Here is a 24,474-nt window from a genome sequence, read left to right on the forward strand (position 1 = left end):
TTAATATTTTTATTCAACAAAGGATCGATGCATTTAATTGATCGAAAGTGACAGTCAAGGGTTTTACAGGGGTTTTTTTATTAAAAAAGAAAAATGCTGTTCTTTCAACTTTGTTCATCATGATACCTTTTATGCAACATTATTTGGTTTCCACAAAAACATTAAACTGTTTTCAACATGGATAATAATAAGAAATGTTTCTCAGCGTAATCAGCATATTAAAATGAATTCTCATCATGAAGGATCATGAAGACTGGAGTAATGATGCTGAAAATTCAGCTTTGATCACAGGAATAAATGACAGAATAGCCCATGTTAAATTGTAATAATATTACAGTTTTTACAGTATTTTTGATCAAATAAATGCAGAAGAGAATTAAAAATCTTACAGCCCCCAGACTTTTGAACAGTAGGCTAGTGTACAAGAGTGCATTACTATAATTAGGATAGTTTGGTAAAAGTCACTGACTAATTACAGGCGAGTTGAGAGCAAAAATCACAAAATATTTAGTGGTCATGAAAACGTATTCAGATTTAGCATATTAATGATGCATTCACCTCATAAATCATGACACACTGCTCTAGCACAGGAAAGTGCATGTAAGTTCAAGTGCATGCTTTTAAAATTAAAAAGTATTGGTACCGGTATCGATTGTGTGTGTGTGTGTGTGTGTGTGTGTGTGTGTGTGTGTGTGTGTGTGTGTGTGTGTGTGTGTGTGTGTGTGTGTGTGTGTGTGTGTGTGTGTGTGTGTGTGTGTGTGTGTGTGTGTGTGTGCGCGTGATGACGCCGACGGTAAGTTACCAGGGCTGTCTCTCTGCCTGCCATATACAAAGGCCAGAGTAAAACATTTTAATATTCCGTTTTTTTGCCCCTTTTTGTACTTTGTAGATCAGCTATGTCACGCAAGAAGAAGAAAGGGAACATACGAAGCTTTTTCATAAAGCAGAGTGTAAGTAGGCAAAAATAACTAGCCACACAAATAACTAGCAGTAGTAGAGTGACCAGGCTTTCAAATGCAGATTCTACTGAGAAATAGTATTAACTGGTGACCCTGGTTACCCAGGATATTGTTACAGTTAAACCTAGCTTCTGCAATCTTTCAAGGTTAGGAGCATTAATTAGGGGTGTACAGCACGGATAGACTCATAGAAGTCGCGCTATCATGATAGAATGCTACGTTAGCAAGTCACTGAATGTTAATTAGCCTACCTTAACTAAGAATCTTGCAGTCATAAACAGTGGATCATCTGAGACATTTTTCGTTTCTACATTCTGTTTATGTAATGTATTTGTGAGTGTAGCCTCCTTGCTAGACACGTGCTGGAAAAACATGTTGGCAATGTTAAAAAGGCAAAAGTTAACACTGTTGGCTATTCAAATATAATGAATCATTATTTGATAATAATATCCAAATAACAATATCTGGTAGGAGGGTTAAACTGGCTAGCCATAGAATAGACTACAAAATTAATTAACCATTTTTTATGCAGGAAAGACAGCATCAAACCACAACAGATTCAGATTTACATTTATTCATTTAGCAGACACTTTTTATCCAAAGTGACTTACAATTGAGAACAATAGAAGCAGTAAACCTAGGATAACAATATGCAAGTTTTATGACCCTTCCCAGTTTAATCTAATGCACTTTTTTTTAAGAATAGAATATATCAATAGAATTTGATATAGAATAGAAGATACAATTTTAGTATTAATAGAATACTGTAATAATGGATAATAATAATAGTGGATTTGTTAATCCACAAAACCATGTCCCCTTCATATTTAAATTGCTTTGAAATATAAACATGATGTGTTGAATGCATACTATGATATGTGTGTATTTTATTCATAAGTTTATTTAATTACATATAGGAAACTCAGACATCTTGTGAAGGTGTCATAGAGCATGTTGAGGAAGAAGTAGCAGGACCTTCAGGGCTTCAGGTGAGGTCTTTATGAACTATGACTTATTAAAGCGTGAGTAAAGGAAAGCATGCATTTTAAAAGTTTTGCAAACCATGTCCCCTTCATATTTAAATTGCTCTGAAACAGCGATCCTCAAGCAAGTCAGTGTAGCAGTGTCCTGGACTTGGGAAGCAAGCCATACCAGCCTGATCCAAAATTCATAACAGTACAGAAACTTAGAAATAAGAAGTTAAGGTTTCAGGCAAAGTGGTTTAGTCAATATCCATGGCTGCATTATAGTCCTACATTGCAGAAAGTTCTTTGTTTTGAGTGTGTCAAAGCATACACCATCAAAAAGACCACTCTAGAGAAAAGAAATGACCCTGCCTTTTGCTCTGTGTTTAACAATTGGAAACATGCCATAGAATGCTTTAATCGCCACAAGAGAAGCAAAGCCCACCATCATGCCATTACTGTTAATGCACTGGAGCAAACTCCAGTGCAGACACAAATATCCAGTTCAATGGCTAGATTACAGGAGGAGAAGAGGTACTGTCTCGAGCAAATCATGGGCTCTTTGAGATATCTAGCAAGACAGGGAGTTGCCTTTCACGGACATGAGGTTAATGAGGGTAATTTTTACCGTCTTGTGAAATTCCTTGCAACCAAGAACCCTATTTTATCCTCTTGGTTCAAACGTTGCCATGATATATCAGTCCACTGTGCCAAAATGAGTACTTAGCTTTATTTGCCAACACAATTGTGAGGGAAATTGCCTCAACAATCAGGTCCTTGTCTGTGCGACAGTTTTCAATCATAATGGATGGTACTCAGGATATACAGGGGAAAGAGCAGGTTTCCATATGTCTCAGATATGTGGATCAAGACCTTGTGCCTCAGGAAGTATTTGTGGGATTGTATGAGGTGCTAGGGACAACTGGTGAGCAGAATGCTAAGCTAGCTATTGATGTGCTCCTGAGATTAAATATTCCAATCTCTGGCTTGTGAGGTCAGACTTCGATGGAGCAGCCAATAATATGTCAGGGAAATTCTCAGGCGCACAGGCAGTGTTGAAGAAAGAACAGCCATTGGCTTTGTATGTGCATTGTGGTGCACATTGTGTGAATCTTATAACACAGAGTGCTTGCAGTGCCTCTACCTTACTACGTGACACATTGCAGTGGGACCATGGGCTTGGAACTCTGAACAACCAATCAGGGAAATTCAAAGGGGTATTGGCTAGCCATCTAACATCTGAGGGGCCTACCAAAACAGTTAAACCTCTGTGTCCAACTAGGTGGACAGTGCGTGGTCAAGCTGTTGATACAGTTCTAAGCCAGTTTGAGGCTGTGTTGTGTAGTTTGAGGGAAATGGCCTCTGTTGGTTCTGCAAATGGAAGTAGAGCCAATGGTCTCCTAGATCGCTTCCAGAAGGGTAAGACTGTTCTTGGACTGCTGGTAGCATCAGAGGTGTTGGGAGAGCTTGAGTGCTTAAACAAATCTTTGCAAAAACAGTCCCAAACAGTTAAAGGCATGCAAGCTGCTGTTGACTATGTTAGTTCAACTCTTCAAGAAAAAAGGAGTGAGGAAAAGTTTGCAGAAGTGTTTGAGAAGGCAGTGTCAATGGTAGACTCCATGGGAATTTAACCTATTCAATTCCCTCATCAAAGAAATCCCCCCAAAAGATTCACTGGTGGGGCTAGTCAACATAAGCCAAAAACACCAGAGGAATACTATAGAATAAAATTTTTCAAGGTGTTGGACAGTTTGGTCCCTCAGTTCAAGGAACGGTTTAACCAACCAGACTTACAGAAACTGAAACAGATCGAGAATGTTCTCCTCACTGGGCAGATGGATGATGTGATTGTACAGTATCCAGAAATAAACAGGGATATTTTGAAGGTTCAGCTATCAATGTTTCTTTCAAAGCATACAATCACATCAAGTGATGAAGCTGCATGCATTCTGAAAGCAATGCCAAGTGAGGTGAGAGGCTTATTTGATGAGGTTGAGAAGCTTGTTAGGTTGTTGTTGGTCGTCCCTGTGGCCTCAGCTGAAGCTGAACGAAGCTTCAGTGCACTGACGAGACTGAAAACTTGGTTACGATCTACGATGTCTCAGCAGCGGCTTAATAATGTAACTGTATGTCATGTACATCAAGAGGCCCTTGACAAAGTGGACCTTAACGATGTAGGCCAACCGTTTGTATCTGTAAATGACAGACGTAGGCATCTGTTTGGAAAGTTTAGATAAAAGGAAGGAATCAAGAAAATGCAGTAAAATGTGGAAAGTATAAGTATAATTAGGCTACTAACGTACATAGTAAATTATGTTTGTTTGTTAAACCGTATGGTTCCCTTTCAGTCGATAACGTCGGACGTAGTCGACGCCGACTGAAATGGGATCACGCTAGGGAGCCTATCGTCTTCGAGTATTATTGAACGAGCCAATACACATTGGCGTGCGAGATTTGCATCTCACACTCCGCCCCGCAGCGCGGGTATAAATACGGAAGTGAATGCACGCACCATTTGCCTTTCGCTTCGGAGCCGAGCTTCATGTCTGGATCTGAAGAGTGTTGTTGTACAACGAGCGAGTGTGTCGGCGCTTCTTTGGGAAGTCTCTCCTGGTGTCGGTGGTTACAGCGCGAGTGCAGCGGTGATCGCGAGCTTCAAGCTCTCAACTGCTGTTTTCACAGCAACCAAATTTCTGTTTGTGTTTGTTTGTCTGACGGTCGGTTGAGGGCGAGAAAGTGAGTGCTTCACTGGCACAGGGTGCACCATTCCTGTGTCAGTGTTGCCGCGGTCATTCCCCTGTGTGCTCCGGCACTGGTGAGAGGTTTTCACTTCCTAAAAGAGCAACACGGGTGCGTTTGCGTCTTTTTCAAGATGTCATTCCGCCCGTGCGTTTCTGGGTGCGGTCGTTCCCTGTCTCTCTCGGATGGTCACAATTGTTGTATCACGTGTTTGGGCTTACAGCACGCTGAGGCAGCTTTTGTGGACAGCTCATGTTTTCACTGTGGGAACATGACTGTCGCAGTGTTGAGGGCGAGACTCGCCTTCGTCCGCGGAGAGCGAGTCCCCATTGCCATGCCCCACCCCCGGGTGCTGCATGGGATGGGTGACCGGAGGGTAGTGTTGGATGTCCCGCCCGGTAACCATTCCCTGTGGGCTCCTCACCCCTCCCTTCCACTTCTACCATTGGAGCCTCCGGTGTTATCTGCTGGTCCATCTGTAATGGGTGGGCCAGCGGTTTCACTCGGGGCTCCCCTGGGGGACAGGATGTCGATTGCAGCATCGGAGGGTGAGCTGATGTCTGGAGATGACGACTCGGCTGCGTTGTCTCCCTCCGGGAGTTCAATGTTGCCCGAGCCGGATCCAGAGTTATCAGCTATGCTGAAACGGGCCGCCGAGGCTGTCGGGCTCGAGTGGAACCCTCCACCGTGTCCTGTTCAGTCTCGGTTGGATGATTGGTATCTCGGGGCGGGCCGTGCTGGTTCTCAGCCCGCCACCCCAGTGCCCTTCTTTCCCGAAGTGCATGAAGAGCTTACTTGGTCGTGGACGGCACCTTTTACTGCTGAAAACGACTTGAGTAGTTCTTCCTCCCTCACTACCCTTGTCGGAGGAGCGGTGAAGGGTTATGAGGCTATCCCTCCAGTGGAGCGGTCTGTTGCGACTCATTTATGTCCAACGGCCGCTGCATCCTGGGTGGGGGATCCTTGTTTCCCCTCGCGGGCCTGTGAGTTCGCGTCAGGATTGGCGGTCAGAGCTTACAGAGCTTGCGGGCAAGCCGCTTCCTCTTTGCATGCCTTGGCGTTGTTGCAGGTCTACCAGGCCAAAACACTCAGGGACATGCACGAGGGTAGTTTGGACCGGGCGCTCGTGAGTGAGCTCCGCACCGCCACTGACCTCGCCCTCCGGGGTACGAGTGTCGCGGCGTGTGCGGTCGGTCTAGCGATGTCCACTTTGGTGGTCCAGGAACGCCATCGTTGGCTCAGCCTGGTTGAGATGGCGGATGCGGACAAGGTTCGGTTCCTGGACTCCCCAATTTCCCAGGTTGGGTTGTTCGGCGACGTGGCGGAGAGCTGCGCCCAACAGTTCTCTGCCACCCAGGTTCGGACGGAGGCTCCCCGACACACCCTATCCCGGCAGCCCGCTGTTGCCTCCACCCTGCCGCCGGGGATAGTCCCTCCGCCCGTTCGTCGCCGAGGGCGCCCCCCTGCCGCTGCCTCCGGTTCCGCGGGGTCTCCGCAACAGCCTTCACCCAGGCCCCAGCGTAGAACCAGCAGCAGGCAGGCCGCCCAGTCTGTCTCAGTCACCGCCCAGCCAGGGGGCGAGTGTCAGAAATGTTCCTGAGACAGGCCACCCAGGGATGGGGGGACTAACTCTTCAGATGGTTACCGTTCCACCATTGGTTCTCCGGAGTCCAGTGGTACCCCAATTGTCAGAAGAGCGAATTTCTCCGTCCCTGGGTCCCAAAAGAGCGAGGCTGGCGGCTTGCGACCCTGTGGAACAGCCTTGCTCCCCCCAGCCCCCTCTTGTTCGCCAGCCCGCAACACGAGGCGGTCGAGGACCCGGTCATCCGCCTTCTCTCCCGTCCTCTGTTGCCCCGTGGAGACAGGTAAGTGCAGCACGGCTCACTCAGACCCCGCTTCGGGCCGCCCACGGGCCTTCCGAGCCGGGTCCCTGCCCTCCACCGCGCTGCCCCACCCCGGGTATGCCTGTGTTACCCTTGGTCCCCCTGGTTCGGTTCGTCGAGGCCTGGAAAGTGCTCTCCAACCCGTCCGGCTGGCTCCTCCGTACCATCAGGCTCGGCTACACGATTCAGTTCCGCCGGAGTCCGCCCAAGTACAGTGGCATTCGCCACACTTCAGTGTCGAGCGAATCTGCTCCTGTCATGCGCGCGGAGATCGCGGTCCTGCTGGCGAAGGACGCGATAGAGCCGGTGTCGGTAGCCGATATGAAGGCCGGCTTTTACAGCCTGTACTTCATTATACCCAAGAAAGGGGGTGGGTTACGACCAATCCTGGACCTGCGAGTCCTGAATCGGGCCCTTCACAAGCTCCCGTTCAGAATGCTGACGCAGAAACGCATCTTCCAATGTGTCCGTCCCCAGGATTGGTTTGCAGCGATCGACCTGAAGGACGCGTACTTTCATGTCTCCATCCTGCCGCGACACAGGCCATTCCTGCGTTTCGCGTTCGAGGGTCAGGCGTATCAGTACAAAGTCTTACCCTTCGGGCTGGCCCTGTCACCCCGTGTCTTTACGAAAGTTACGGAGGCAGCCCTCGCTCCCATGAGAGAGCAGGGCATTCGCATTCTCAACTATCTCGACGACTGGCTGATACTAGCTCAGTCTCGGGAGCTATTATGCGAACACAGGGATTTGCTGCTCCAGCACATCAGCCAGCTGGGTCTTCAGGTCAACTGGGAGAAGAGCAAACTCGCCCCTGTGCAGAGGATCTCTTTTCTCGGTTTGGAGCTGGACTCGGTCCAACACACGGCGCGCCTCACAGAGGATCGCGCCCGGTCGGTGCTGAACTGCCTGAATTTTATCAAGAGCAGAACAGTGGTTTTTCTGAAACAGTTTCAGAGGCTCCTGGGGCATATGGCAGCCGCAGCCGCAGTTACGCCGCTCGGCCTGCTTCATATGAGACCACTCCAGCACTGGCTTCGCGACCGAGTCCCGAGGTGGGCGTGGCGGAGAGGCACGCTCCCTGTGAGAATCACCGCGGACTGCCTCCAAACCCTCAGCCCGTGGTCGGACCTTTCGTTTCTCCGGGCCGGTGTGTCCCTAGAACAAGTGTCCAGGCATGCTGTGGTCTTCACAGACGCCTCCAACACTGGCTGGGGGGCCACGTACAACGGGCATGCAGTAGCTGGCACCTGGACGGGGTCCCGCCTGCATTGGCACATCAACTGCCTCGAGTTGTTAGCAGTGCTCCTTGCTTTGAGACGCCTCAGGACGACGCTGCTCGGCAAGCACGTACTGGTCCGGACGGACAGCACTGCGGCCGTTGCGTACATCAACCGCCAAGGTGGTCTACGTTCCCGCCGCATGTCACAACTCACCCGCCACCTCCTCCTATGGGGTCAGAAGCATCTGAGGTCGCTTCGTGCCGTTCACATCCCTGGCCTGCTCAATCGTGCCGCCGCCGAGCTCTCACGACAGATTGTGGCCTCGGGAGAATGGCGGCTCCATCCCCAGGCGGTCCAGCTGATATGGGACCACTTCGGGGCCGCACAGATCTGTTTGCCTCTCCGGACTCGTCCCATTGCCAGTTGTTTTATTCCCTCGAGACGGATGCACTGGCTCACAGCTGGCCCCGGGGCCTCCGCAAGTATGCGTTTCCCCCAGTGAGCCTTATTGCACAACTACTGTGCAAAGTCAGGGAGGAAGAGGAGCAGGTTTTGCTAGTTGCCCCTTATTGGCCCAACCGAACCTGGTTCCCCGAACTTTTTCTCCTCTCGACAGCTCCTCCCTGGCCTAGTCCTCTGAGAGAGGACCTACTCTCTCAGGGACGGGGCACCATATGGCACCCGCGTCCAGACTATTGGAGACTCCATGTGTGGTCCCTGGACGGGACGCGGAGGTTCTAGGTAGTCTACCACAGGCAGTCGTAGATACCATCACGTCAGCGAGAGCCCCCTCTACGAGGCTTGCTTACTCCCTGAAGTGGAAACTGTTCGTTGAGTGGTGTGCTTCTCAAGGAGAAGACCCCCGAAGGTGTTCGGTCATTTCCGTGCTTTCTTTCCTGCAAGAGGCTTTGGAGCGTCGGCTGTCCCCCTCCACCCTCAAAGTGTATGTCGCCGCTATTGCCGCACATCACGATGCAGTAGACGGGAAATCCCTGGGGAAGCATGACTTGATCGTCAGGTTCCTGAGGGGAGCAAGGAGGTTGAATCCGCCTCGCCCCCCCTCTATACCCTCTTGGGACTTATCTCTGGTGCTAAACGCACTGCAGAGACCAACCTTCGAGCCTTTGCAGGTAGCAGAGTTAAAAATTCTGTCCCAAAAGACAGTTCTCCTACTTGCTTTGGCCTCCATCAAGAGGGTAGGGGACCTGCACGCATTTTCGGTCAGCGAATCGTGCCTGGAATTCGGGCCGGCTAACTCTCACGTTATCCTGAGACCCCGGCCTGGATATGTGCCCAAGGTTCCTACCACCCCCTTTCGGGACCAGGTGGTGAACCTGCAAGCGCTGCCCCCGGAGGAGGCAGACCCAGCCCTGGCTTTTCTCTGCCCCGTTCGCGCCCTGCGCTTGTACGTGGACAGAACGCAAAGCTTTAGGACCTCAGAGCAGCTCTTCGTCTGTTATGGAGGTCAGCGGAAGGGAAAGGCTGTCTCCAAGCAGAGGTTGGCCCACTGGATAGTGGATGCCATCATCTTGGCGTATGAGTCCCAAGGTGAACCCTGTCCCCCCGGACTGCGAGCTCACTCCACAAGGAGTGTTGCCGCTTCTTGGGCGTTGGCGCAGGGTGCCTCGCTGACAGATGTCTGTAGAGCTGCGGGCTGGGCGACACCTAATACGTTTGCTAGATTCTATAGCCTACGTGTCGAGCCGGTTGCTTCCCGTGTGCTCTCTTCTCATAGAAGCCAGTAACACCGTGAGCCCCGGTTCAGTGTCGGCTTGCTGCGCCATTCCCCTCTTACGGACCGGATACGTGCGCCATTTCGCTCCGGTGGAATTCCCTTGTCCGGAACCTGTTGAGCTCCTCCGTACCCCCCCCCAACGTCGGACGTGGCGGAACGTCTGGTGTTAGGCCTACCACTCGTATGCAGTGTGGAACCCGTGTTAGGCTGGGTCCATATGTTGCGGTCCCTACGGCGACCCCATATGTGTATTCTTCCACGATACGGCTCCCCAAGGTGAGCCCGTGTCTTTCCCTTGGCAGAGTCCTGCCGTCACTGTAAATTGGTGTGTCTCCCCCCTCTCTAGGCTGGAGCCACCCCAGTGACATTCCATATGTTATACTGCCCGGCCCTCCGCCCAGTTCATATGTGTATTTCCCCCCCCCCCTTTCGGGTTGGTTGGGCTTCCGCAGCGTCCCTTCCTTCCAATGTTGGGCACGCTTTCCCAGTGTTACCAAGTCTAACTGAGTGGGTCTTGTGGAACAGCAGCGACTTCCTGGCCTAAGCCCTGTCCTTTTCCGCTAGAACGTCGGGAGGATCAGAAGGCTTTTGTCTAGGCACTGGAAGGTGGCAGCGTTAGTGGCGTGTTCAATGGTTGATCCCATTTCAGTCGGCGTCGACTACGTCCGACGTTATCGACTGAAAGGGAACGCCCTGGTTGCGTATGCAACCCACCGTTCCCTGAAGGAGGGAACGGAGGACGTAGTCCCCTTGCCACTACCGCTGGACCACCGCTGACTCCGAGTTACGCTCGGCTCCTCAGCGAAAAGCAAATGGTGCGTGCATCCACTTCCGTATTTATACCCGCGCTGCGGGGCGGAGTGTGAGATGCAAATCTCGCACGCCAATGTGTATTGGCTCGTTCAATAATACTCGAAGACGATAGGCTCCCTAGCGTGATCCCATTTCAGTCGGCGTCGACTACGTCCTCCGTTCCCTCCTTCAGGGAACGGTGGGTTGCATTCGCAACCAGGACGTTTTTCAGCATTTCACATTCCCAGGTATTAACGTGAGTGTGAGTATTTGTTAGAGGTACTGGTAAAAAGTGTTTAGAATAGAAAAAGGTTATTATATTTATTTATTTAGATTTGTTTTGCTCCACAAGTTCTGAAAGTACTTCCTTGTGACAGTATTTTTTGTTAGTGTAAATACTAATGTACATAATAATTTATGTTAAATAAAATGTTTGGTTGTTCAGCATTACAAAGTCTCGTGGGGGGGAAGGGGGGGGAGGGGTGTCCCCACCAAACCTGAGACCAAACCTGAGACCAAACCTGAGACCAAACCTGAGACCAAACCTAAGGACCAAACCTGAGACCAAACCTACGCCCATGAATGAGTCCAGTTCACGCGCCTGCGCCTCCGTGTCCTGTATACTATATTTGTTATATAGTATACATAAATATATAATTTATACTAAACGAAATTCACTTTAAAGAAACGCTTTCTACAGAACAAAACTTAATAAGTGGTCAAAATCATGCCTGAACCATTCCAAATGTTTTCTGATATATTGGGCATCTTATGATCATATCTGACTCATCTCATGCTGTACCCTTTCCATATAATCAACATAGATGACAAATAAATAAAACATTATATTGTGAAACTTAAATATAAAACGTATGTTTAGTGTTTTTTTTTAACTTATATTTAAGCGTCACACTGCTCTGCTTTGCTCACGTGCTCTGGTGTGTAGCCTATGCATGCATGTGTCGTGATGTGATGGAGGGGTGATATTTTCGAATAATAATTGAATAATACCCAGCGATCTTCGATTATTATTTTTGCTTGAAATGCCCATCCCTACTGGTAACGTATTAGGCGTTTGTCAACAAAATGGTGCGGAGAGATACACTTTTTTCGTTGGATGCTTCAATTTTAGCGCAGCTAACCAAAAACGTTTACTCTCTGGCATTGAATGTAGCTGATACGAGCCGGACATGGGCATTCTCTCCTTTTTAGAAACTGGGTGCTTTGAGCATAAGATAAAAAGTTTTTTTTTTATCTTCTTTGAATTGTTAAAACAACCAACAACAGCACATGTAGAGCCTGAACTCATTCTATTACTGCTAATACAGTACGAACCGGAAGTAGGCAACCGGAGTCGTCGTCATGGCAGCGCGCATTGTTTAGAGCAGAATAAGGTGGATAGGCCTACAAGTTTTGCATCAAATTATCAGAATCCTTTTGATTGCATTGTGACTTGAATGGAGCTGTTTGCTTTTAAGACATGTGACAACAGAGTCAATAAAATGACAGGCTACTATGTATTGATTTTAGTTGTCTTTTGGGAGTCTCCTTTGAAAATTAACATGACTTGATCTAACATGACTATACTGTATTCCGTGTAGACAGCGTCAGTGGTTATAATGGATTCTATTTGCTTTTGACGCAACGCAACGCTCGTATCCAGTGTAGGTAAATGTCAGCCGCTAAGCAACTGAATGCCAGTGGGTGTGAGGATGTACAAGGTGTGATGATCTATAACTTTATTTCGATGTCTTGCTCTGGAGGCATTCATATGCAAATCTATTTACCCATGTGACGTCACAGATCCTGGAATATCACAAGCATATTTATGCATATTTGATTTCTCGTATCATGATCCCATTAAAACAACATCTTAAAGGAGAAAATAATCTTATAAAGCTTGAGTATTGGGTAGTGGGTTTTGGACTCTGGGTAGACTGTTAGGCTCTGGCTTCATCATGCCATTTCTGTGTGCTTCTCACACTGAACTACAGCATTGAAGGGCCAGGAGCCATAAAGTTATAATTAAACTGCCCTGAGGCCCACCTTGTGCAGTGTTAAGAACCAAAAGCAATGACAACCGTGTCCCTACACCAGCCCAAAATAAATGGCTTACCTTCTGCATGCCTGTCTGTCTTCTTTACTGATTTTCTTTACAATAAAATAAATAAAAAAATTGTCATTGGTTACTTTATACGTTTTCAAAGGTGTAAAAAATTGGAGGAGGTGGGGGTGGCTTCAAGTAGAGACTGACATGATTTTTTGGGATTGGGACATTCATTATAAAAAAAATATATATTCTCGCAGTAAACCAAGAAGGACTTTTTTTGGTTTTTCTACTTTTTTGATTTTTGATGCTAAGGAGCCCAAATACGATGATAAAAATGTGTTAATAAATATAAAGACAGCTATATATTTTTAAAAATACATTAATACAACTAAATCCAATAATTGTTTCCAAAATTAAAATATATTGCTTTTAAGTTGTAATTTTATTCAAACAAATTGTTCAAATATTATCTGTGAGTAATGCTGTTTTTTGTTTTTCTTTGAGAAAATTAAAATTGAGAAAAATAAAAAATATATCTAAAATGTTTCTGACCATGTTTAGTGACTATGAATGTCAAAATAATTTAGTGTTAATCACACTTCATTAATATCTTAAGTGCTCACATTAACTTTGACAGCCCTAAAAATATATTTTTCAAAAATAAAAATCAATCTCTCAAAATTATTCTATTTAAATACAATAAAAAAAAATGGTGTTTGGTGTTTCACCACTTTTGTCGGCCAAATTTGTGTTTCAAGTCACACCATGAACTGTTAACACGGATTTTTACCATATGTCCACTGTAGTGTACACCATCAGAGGGTTCAAAGACAGAGAAGTTCCTGTGGTTACATTAAACACAACACAAGGGTTGTAGGATGGATGGAGGTACTGATGGATGAATGAATGGATGTAAATATCCCTTTATTCCACCATGACTATGACAGAGTGATGAAGTCCTGACCCTCGAGGAAACAGTTAACACCCGTATCTCCAGTAGCCAAGGTGTCACAGCGGGAGTGGGTAGCCATGGCAACGCAGAGGAAACATGCCTTCAGATTCCGCCTCGCATCAGCGGTCACCATTAATTATAGGCCCGGCGAGAGTCGTTACAAATATGTAAATACAGTAACCGTTGCTCTGTGCTGAATAATAATGTGAGTGTAGGAGAGAGAGGGGGAGAGAGACACCGGACAGCTCGGGAAAGGTGTAGATTTAATGTCCGTCCCCTCAAGAGCCTGTACCTGTGAGTATCTCGTCTTCCTAATAGCTACAGGGGGTTCCTTCGCCCCCTCTGTTCACTCTCTTTCACACACACACACACACACACACACCTGCTCTGATGATCAATAGATAATGATTAATAGTGGGGGTTGCTTTGACTTGCCTCTAATTCATCTCTGACAGACAGTCAGTGTAATGAGAGTCTGGATATAGTATCCGCCGTGTGTACGACCAGACACACTCCCTACGGCTACCTTAACCAACTGCCCCACTTTCAGGTGTGCTGGTACATGTACACATGGAAACAAAAGAAAGAGAATGACATCACATTGATTTAAACAGAAAAAGAAACATAAATACAGAGGCAGAGATAATGACCTAATTTTAAAGTCTGAAGTATTTCCCCTGTCACGGTACAACACACCAGAACCACTATGAATTGGAATGATGTTTCTTGTTATATTCATGTGTTCATCATTTTGTGGCCAGTTGAGACCATTTTAAATCTGTCCCGACTATATTTGGACTAAATCTTATTTTTAAAATCTATTGGAACTAAAATATATTTGTAATGTTTTTAAATGAAGTCTCTTATGCTCACCAAATGCTAAATTTGTTTTTTAAATACAGTAATATTGTGAAATATTATTACTATTAAAAACTTCTGTTTTCTATTTTATTTTATTTTAAAATGTAATTTATTCCTGTGATGGAAGAGCTGAATTTTCACCATCATTACTCCAGCCTTCAGTGTCACATGATCCTTCAGAAATCATTATAATATGCTGATTTGCTGCTCCAGTGTCGCGGTGCTGTGGCTGAGTCTTTAATAAATCCAAAACAGAAAGCTCTGGAGATCGTTGGAGAATACACCACCACGTATAACATAGACATTTACAGTACCAGACAATGAACTAAGGAAAACTCAGGGCTTATATCCATGTGGAGAAATCAGGGAGAACAGAAACAGGTGACGAACTGGTTAACAACCTAGGAGACCAATAGGGAATAAAGAACACAGAAACTAAACAGAAACAGAGCATACATATGATAGTACATCCGACAACAGTCCAACTGAGGAGGGAGGGTGGGGGCTCCGGAGGGGCTGGCAAAGGGCAGGAAACAAGAGGAGATGGTGGTCGGAGAAACCAGGGTGGCGATAATGGTGGAAGGAGCCAGGAGTAAGAGTAGCCATGCGTGGACCCAGAACACAGCCAGGATTCGAGGAGCGAGGAGCCATGGTGGAGCTTTGGCTGACGATATCAAGGGGACAACTGACAGAGACGAAGCCGATGGAAGTGAAGACCCAGGTGGAGCTGAAGATCCGATGATCCCACGCAACATCAATGGCTTGGAGATCGAGGCAGAGCCACAGCAATGAGCGTCCGAGGTGGAGCCAAGGTGCCAGTGGACTGAGGTGGAGCTGGGGGGCTGAGGACCAATGTGGAGCCAGAGGGAAGGCGGAGCCCGACGGAGCCGAAGGGGAGGAGGGACGAAGCACTGCTGAAGGCCCAGAAGTCCGTGGCACAGGCACAGTGACGTCTGACCACGGCGCAGACAAAGGGACAAGAGAGCCCGGTGGAGCCATAAGGACGATGGTCCAAGGTGGAGGGATGGGTTCAGAGGCTGGATGCAGAGCTAGGGGAACCTCTTGGCTGGGATGGGACCAGCGGGGGTTCAGGAAATTTCATGCTGGAAGGGACCAGCAGAGGTACAGGAAATTTTGTGCTGGGCGGGACTAGCGGGGGTTCAGGAAATTTCGTTCTGGATGGGACCAGGGGGGAACAGGAAATTTCGTGCTGGGCGGGGCCTGCGGGGGTACAGGAAATTTCGTGCTGGGCGGGACCAGTGGGGGTACAGGAAATTTCGTGCTGGGCAGGACCACCGGGGGTACAAGAAATTTCGTTCTGTATGGGACCAGCGGGGGTTCAGGAAATTTTGTGCTGGACGGGACCAGTAGGGGCACAGTAAATTTCATGCTGGACGGGACCAGCGGGGACAGGAGATTTTGTACTGGGTGAACCAGGAGATATAGGGAAATATCCTCTTCCAAATCCTCAAATAATTATGCAGAGGCCAGCTGCTGCTCACCCTCAGTGGTGGAAGTGTGGGCAGGGCTCCATTCCATACCATCGGATTCCACGAGCTGCTCCACACAGTGTAACCGGCTCACGCACCTGGTCAGACTACTCAATAACTACTCAATTTGATAGACTGGTATTCTCTCATGGTGTTAGGAATGCGTATGGTGAATGGAGTAGAAAAAAGAAAGAACAGGAGATTGTTGGAGAAACTGAAAACACAGCCACGTATAGCATAGATACTTACAGTACCAGAAAATTAATTTTGAAAACAGTTGTGCTACTTAATTTTTTCAGTATTTTTGGATGAATAGAAAGTCTGTTTATTAGCATTTATTTAAAATATACATTTTTCTAACGTTATAAATGTCTTTACATTGTCTTTACATGAAGAGTTCAGATGCAAAAGCCTCTAACTGTGTGTTCACACCGGACGCGAATAGCGCGTCAAATTCGCGTCTACCGCGTCTAGTTTGACGCTTGACCACTTTGTGTTAATTCGCGTGTCACGCGCGTCAGAATCGAAACCCGTTGGCCGCCATCTTTTTTATGTTGATCGAGCATTCATCGGAGAGTCACCCCTCTGAATTCGCGTCTAACGCCCGAGTTGAAAAATCTGAACTTTGGCGTCAATTCGCGCCGCGTTAACCAATCAGGAGCCTAGCTGCTTACTGCTGTCACGTGGTGAAGTATCTGGATGCTTCAATACATTATTTTGTAATGGTTCTAATGCACAACAAAGCAACTATTTTATCACATAAAACTTGATTTCAATATATAGACATTCATTTTGTATTGAATGCTATTTATTCCATATCTAGATTATATTAAATATTATTATAATGTGAAGACAAACATACTGCATTATAAGTTCATGTCTGGACAGTGTTGTGTGTTAGAGAGAAAAAAATCACAGGACAGATTAATCACTTTTGGAGGCTGGCTCCATCATCAAAACAAAAATAAATGACAGATTAGGTGGATGAGGGCGAGGGTGATCCTCGCTCCGATGCGGGACAACAGGTCATCAAGCTGGGCGCGGGACAGGCGGAAGTACCGCTGAAAGCCGCCGTCATCCAGGCGCAGCTCCTGGAGCGAGCAAATGGTGAAACTCGCCACACTGGGACGAAGGGTCAGGTGGACACAAATACGGCAAAGATGACCCCTACACCGCCGTTCTGCTCTCCAGAGCAAATACAGAGCTGTGACTCTCTCGGTGAATGCTCGATCAACATAAAAAAGATGGCCGCCAACGGGTTTCGATTGTGACGCACGTAAATTTCGCTTCAAACTTTAGTTTTTTTACGCGCGTCAATTTCGCTCTTGACGCGCGAATGGATTCAAAGTGGTCAAGCGTATAACTAGACGCAGTAGGCGCGGATTTGACGCGCTATTCGCGTCCGGTGTGAACGCAGCATGACGCGCTTAACGCGCCAGACGCTTAATTCGCGCCATTCGCGCGAACGACGCGATTTCGCGTCTGCCACGCTCTACGACTCATTCTCGCCGCAGGAATTTTTTACGGGCGTAGCGCGTCTTTGCATTGACTTAACATTGAAATCACTCGCGCCTGACACGCTATTCGCGTCCGGTGTGAACGCACCATTAGTGTCATCAGAAATTTTCTTCTAGATTGATAATTTTTATCAAGCTTGTATATATAAGTTTAGTAATTTCACTTAAATGCATCCTTGCTGAATAGTATTCATTTCTTTTACAAATCTTGCTGACTGTGGCATTCCTGGGGTGAAAAACTGAATGTGTTGCAATATTTAGTATGAAAATAACATGATTTGGTGAGTTCTTAACTTTTATGTAATCATGATCATCATAATAATGACGATGAACTGTTGTTGTGGTCTTTATACCCACAAACAACTGAATGTACAAACCCCACCTGAGATTAATTTTATGCCATTAAATCGTTGGAGCCTCTGCTCAGAAAAAAATAACACATTAGGCAATAATACATTTACTCTGCTTATGTTTAATGAATGACACCCAATATATTTTTTTATGTGCTACAACGATTCTCAACAAATGGCCACCATTCTTCAAAACCTACCAATTCACAAAGGAATTACAAACGTAGAAAGAACAGAGACTTTTATGTCCCATTAGCTTTCATCTCTCCCTCCTTCGGTTTCTTTCTTAGCTCTGTCTCGAAATTGCTCTGCTGATGGGTTGACCTTTATATCCCTCTTGAGTTTGAATAGATTTGACTTGAATTCTATGAGCTGCCATCACAGAAATGTTCAAACAGACACTAAAACATACACATTCAGAAAGATGAACCAGGGATGTTGGGAACAAGTGTGTGAGGAAGGATCCAAAAAAAAACACAGGAAGAAGTGTGTGTATGGCACATAAATCTGTGTCTCGTCCCTCGGTAAATGAGCCCAGACTGCCGTCTCTGCACTGTCTGAGACCGACTTTAGCCTTTCTTTAGAACAACGAGACAGAGACACAGTCTGTCGTGTCGGCTCACAGACTCATAACCGAGATGTTTCCAATCTGCTCTGCATCTTAGGGAAGAAAACTTCTTCAAAGGAAGCAGGTCTCTCTCTGAGCATATATGTCTGTGTATGGTGATCAACTCATCAGTAAAACTAGGGCAGGTTTCTGATTTTCTGCAAACGCAATTGTTATGCAATTCAGCTACACAAACAAATGAACGAGGGAAGAGTGAGAGGAAAAGGTCCAGTTTGATCTGCTGTTCTGGGATTTACTTCATTAAAATGCAGACAAATATGACACAGTCACTCTCGCACTGGTCAAATCTTTTTTTATCTTTATCATTATCATCTAAAGTCAGGGGTTTTCAAACATTTTGATGCCAAAGACCCCCAAACATGTCATTCCACTTGTGAGGGGCCCCTTCTTTAAAATATATATTTTCACGCAAGACCCATTTATACTGTGTATAAAAAAAAACAGAAGTAAAAATTAAAATTAACTTTTATATTGTCATTCCAGCCAAGAAATTATTAAAATATTATCTAAAATATTGAGTTTGTATTCAGTTGTCTTTTTTACCCTAATCATTTTTTTAGAGTACAGTTACAAAGAAGACATTTTTTGAGTTGAATTTTATATAAAATCAAATGTATTTGTATAAATGAAGTTTTATCAACTAAGTTCGGGAGGAGCACGTTCAGATAATTAACACGAGTGGACAGCACTTAGCAATCAATGTTAAGAGGGTATATATAGACTCAGCAGTCTTACCTCAATCCATTGACAGTTTGCAGCATCCCCCCCACCACCCCTTCTCCACACTCCTAGTTTCAAAAAACACTTACATGCGGGGGGAGTACTCTGGGTTCGGGCTGAATTCCGAGCTCGGAGCCCTCCCTCCGGACAGCACGCCGAATACGCATTAAAATCTTACTCCCTCAAAGTATATGTAAGTGTGAACAGTTTTCAAAATAATAAATTGTAATAAATGTCTGAAGCATTTTTACAGAAAGTATTGTGCTATATAATAATAATAATATAGTGTATAGTATATTTAACAACAAATATTTAACAATAAATGTGACCCTGGATCAAAAAAACAGTCACAAGTTGCACGGATATATTTGTGTTAATAGCCAAAAATACATTGTATGGGTCAAAATTATCGATTTTTCTTATATGCCAAAAATCATTAGAATATTAAGTAAAGATCATGTTCCATGGAGATATTTTGTACATTTCCTACCGTAAATATATAAAACATTTATTTTTGTGAATGAATGCAGCACAATCGTGAACATAAATGGACAATTTTAAAGGCGGTTTTCTCAATGTTTCGATTTTTTTGCACTCTCAGATTCCAGATTTTAAAATAGCAGTATCTCTACTCACAAAGTTAGTACCTAACAAAGCATACATCAATGGAAACCTTATTTATTCAGCTTTCAGGTGATGTATAAATCTCAATTTCATAAAATTGACCCATGTGACTGGTTTTGTGGGCCAGGGTCACAAATATAGTATACTTCATTACATAATAATAATTTTATTATTATATAGGGCAATATTAAATAATTAAATAATTAGTTTTAAAATTGTTATTACACTAATGGCAAAATAAATTATTAAATATTATCTGGAAAATCTTTTGTTTGTATTATCTTACAAACACGATCACAAACAATTCACTTTTATAGTACAGTTAAATTTAATTTTATATATATTAATTAGTTTTATAATACATTTTAAAAAATTAGATTAAATATTGTTCCAATGCATTTTTACAGAAAATTATAATAATTATTGTAAATTTTATCGGCTTGATGAGGAAAGGTGCATGTATTATTACTTTTTTAAGCGATTCGACTTGTGAGAAAACACCTGAGCCATATCTAAGGTCCAAAATCAAGCTGTGTACGTCAAGTCATACTGAGCCATCAAGTCATTTCTCGATCATTGCCACTAAAAAAAAAAAAAAAAAAAACCTTGATAGGGAGAATATAAAATCCTCAGTCATTGCTGCTGGCCGGCATTCAAGCATATCACACTGCATCTGAAATAAGTATTGCATATCACACTGCATATGAAAGTCTGCAGCCCATGTTAGGCTTACTGTCACGTCACCCACACTGCTCTGTCTCTCTATCTCGGTCTCTCACTCTCCCTCTCTCTCTCTCTCACACACACACACACACACCAGTACATAGCTGACTATAATAGGGATCGTTGTCAGACAAGTCCGAACTTGAGTCCCTGCTTAGGAGACGTGTCATGAACTGAGACTTCTGGTGGAGAACACAGTCTCTGTGTTTTTATTTTCTCCATATAGGCTCTCCCTTTCTCTCCCCTCTCTCACATCATGGCATGCCCTGTCCCTGAGAGCGGGAATAATGAGTGTCATTACAAAGAGCAGACAGGCAAGATGTCCACAAGGATTTTACCAACCAGCCCGCACTCGGTCAATTATTCAACCCTGCTCTACTGAGAGAGGCAGAGAGAGCACTGTGCTACTTACACCGTATCTAAGTAGGCCAAAGAGACGGGGGGAAAGTACAACTGCTCACGCACGAAAGGCCAAAACACTTCTGACAGAATTATGGCTTACATATGAAACTTTTCTTGTACTGTCTTCATGCCACTGTGGGACAAAGATGGAATGACAGTGCCGGACAGAAAGATTCCTACATGCACATGTAGCCCTGGTTGGGAATCACTGCCATGGACTACCAACATTCAAACAGTAGATGAACAAACCTCTCATTAAAAAAGCGGCTAGTGCCACTCAGATTAGACCAAGATTCTTAAACCTTTTTCAGGGCGACGGAGCAGTTGTATTTTAATAGACAAGAAATGTACAGTTTTCTACCATCTTGCTGATAACGTTTCTTTAGTCATTCGGCAATCATGCAGCCTGAACCACTGCAGGGAAACCATTACATTCATGAATTGAGAAATCTAATTTTCCTTGATCTTTTGACAAATAAGAGGTCATTGTGCTATAGAAATATTCTGTAAGTTTCAGAACTCAAAACTTTCTCGTTAGTCCAAAAACAGCTTTTTTCTGATTTTGTCTCAGTATGACGTAATAGTGCAACGAAAACCCGGGATCGTTTGATTTTGATTCATTCACATTTTCCAGAATCTCTGAGTCCGTTCACACACATCCCGTAAAGATCCCGCAAAGACACGTGACGTCAGGATGTGACGTGTAACGTACGCGTCAAACGATCTCAGCTTCAGAATGGATAGTAAGGAGCTCCCTGGTCTCTGCTTCATTCCAGTTTGCAGACATTTTTCCTTTCTTTCTTTGTTGATGACGAACACAAACTTTCTTATAAGAGCAACAGAGTCGCACGATAACTCATTGCGATGGCATGTGTGTCATCACTATGACACACCCCTTACGGCATTGGTCCTGGCTTTTGTTCACACAGGGCGTGTTTTAGAAATTTTACGTCAATTTCCCGGGATCAACATGTTGTGTGAAAGGGGCTAGTGATAGTTGGTGGAGAAACACAGGCCTTCCTTATGATCCTAATATTAAGAACGTGTGGATGAACTAATTTTAATGAGGCTCCAGATCACGTAATTTTACTGCAGATTCGTTTTTAAACAAGACACCATTCAGACTGACAATAAAAGATGATGCAGTGCTGCCGACTTATATTGGATCCAACAGTAATGTCGCAACAAACAAGTGTGAGTTTTAAGTAAGTAAGTTTTAAGCGAGTAACAATGTTTTAACCATGTGTCACTATTCCTTTGTCTGTTACAGATCATTTTTATATGTACTCACTTAACTTTGACTTTATTGAGAATGATTAAAAAATAGAAAATAAGAACAACAAACAATTGTAAATTGAGTCATCATTTGTTTACATGAAATTATCCTTTGCCAACTATAACCATGGTCACTCAAAATACTTAAAATGTATTTGCCACAATCATATCCAAAATATAAATATATATATATACTGTATATAATAAACTATACTATAGAGTATACATTAAAGAGCCCCTGACTTAAACTGCATCCAATGTCCGTCTAAAACACAACAGTATGATGGTCTCTACACTCCACTCCACTACAGTTTAACTGAAACCTGACAGAACTGGATAGCTGGTAAGTACACAACACTCCTAAAGCCTTAACTCGATACAAACACACTTCCACCGAGCTGTTGTCCCTTATCACAGCCGGCCTACAAGACAATTTCCTTTGTATGCATCCTGAGTGTCATTGATGTGCACTGGAATAGCACTAAATAAAATGAGAGACAGGCTTTATAGCATTTGTGAAATAATCTTCTAGATGATTTCAGTACCTTCTGATGAGTCTGTCTCATTGCGCGCCAACTCCGTGACATTATGAAAACACACGGCGTCGTGATGAAGCCACCTGTCAGAAGCTAATGAGTTTTTTTTTCTGAACAAAGACAATTCAGCATGGAAAAAAAGAAAGAAGTAAGAAAGAAGGACTGTTAGCATGGGTTTCTTTCCAACTTGTCCAACTTGAATGGACTGACTGAATGCATACATGTGAATGTGTTTCTCACATGCAAGTTATTTTTTATTAAAATACAAATCTTTTTTTTTTTTTTAAATAACAATATCCATTTGCCTCAAAAATCTGAGGACACTCTGAAGGGGCATGGCGCTTCTGTTTACATGTAACAGAGAGAAAGAACATGAAAAAGAGCAGAGCCGAGAATAAATGGGGTTCTATAGAAACGGCAACACCAACCAAAGCAATCTTTGCGAGATATTAAGCTACCGTTATTAAAAGTTGAGGAGTCCCGGTAAGAACCTCACAATGAGACTCAACATGACATAAAGAATTGGGCCTCGACTGTGCTGTGGTCATGGATTAACACTGGGAGGGAAGAGAGAGAGAGAGAGAAAGGGCCTGAATAGAGAGTCAGAAAGAAAAAGCAGGGATAGCGAGATAGCGAAGGATAGAAAAAGAGAAAACGAAAGAGGATAAATCCCTGAACTGATGCATCTAGCTGTGGGTTCTGTGAGGACGTCAGATAAGTCCAGTTGTGGGGTTTCACACTAATTCCTAATAGTGTGAACAGCAGGCCACTGAGGCAAGGACAATCCAATGAGATAAATGCTGAATATAGAGTATGCACCAAATCCCATTTGCGCTATTCAAACTAGTAGCCTTATCGAGGAGCCGTGACATCCATTCTCCTAACCACTGCTTCCTGTAATTCCCAACTTTGGATTGGCTGAGATTTATATGTAGTTATATGTATGTAGATATGCCGAGGGAATTAGATGCGGTCCTATTATAGAACATAAATATTATAGGGTTCAAAAATTAACATGGCAAGCGCCAAATGCAAGTAAAATCTGTTTGGTGCATAAATAAAAGAGTTACTCCCTAGTTCGCTGGTAACTTTATTAGGAATTTCATCAAAATGCATGCTTTAAATCGATTTGAATGATAGTCTCACCCTCACCCTGAATAAAATCAAAAATATTATTTGTGGCATTCTAATGTGTGATACTTGCGAGGAGTAGCCTGCACTAATATAATTCAATTATACAAATTGTTTAATGATCTGTAATGAATATTTGAGTTTGGTAAATTATCTTAATTCCCCCACCACTGGCTGGTGTTGTAAAGCTACAGTAACTTTGGACCTTGTACACACACTAACATGTGAGAAAGCTCTGCTTAAACATACCAATAACATACAATTGTTTTCTCACCCTGGGGTTAAGAGAAAGCTTTACCTGACAGAGGACGAGAGGTCATTGCTCTGGTTGTGTGTAATGAAAGTTCAAAGGTGGAACATAAAGATTCAGAGATGTTTGCCTGCAGGAACCAAGTGGGTCATGACTTTTGCTGTTTCTCTACACACCCCTTCATCCAGCGCAAAACAAAGATTGCTCTCCTGGAAAAATCAAGTCATACCAGTTAAACTGTCTTCCATGTCATTGAGGATCATTTTGACTCAGTATGTTACAATAATATGTATATTAATATATTCAGGATTCCCAAACTTCTTGACCAATTCATTTAAATGATCTTTCTAGTCGTATGGAATCCCCTAAAGGGACATGGTGATATTTCAAAACTTTGTGTTCCCCCCTTATGCTTTTCATTGGAGCGATTGTCTGGATTTGTGTCAAAAAAAGAAAATTAAAGCTTCATGCTCATCATATAATAAGCTTCATCCAAAACAAAAGAGTGATTGATTTTTATTAACGTCATCTCATGACTTATTTTAATGACTTTTAAAGAGGTTTAAATCATTTCCAAGGCGTTTCCATTATATTTTTTTATGATTTTGTTTTTATCAATTTCTATAACTTTTCAAGGCCTAGAAAACATTTTTTTTTTTTAAATATCCCGAT

The sequence above is a fragment of the Siphateles boraxobius genome, unplaced genomic scaffold (assembly GCF_051911475.1).
Source record: "Siphateles boraxobius isolate OS27281-9 unplaced genomic scaffold, OSU_SipBor_1 8, whole genome shotgun sequence".
NCBI classification, from domain to species: Eukaryota; Metazoa; Chordata; class Actinopteri; order Cypriniformes; family Leuciscidae; genus Siphateles; species Siphateles boraxobius.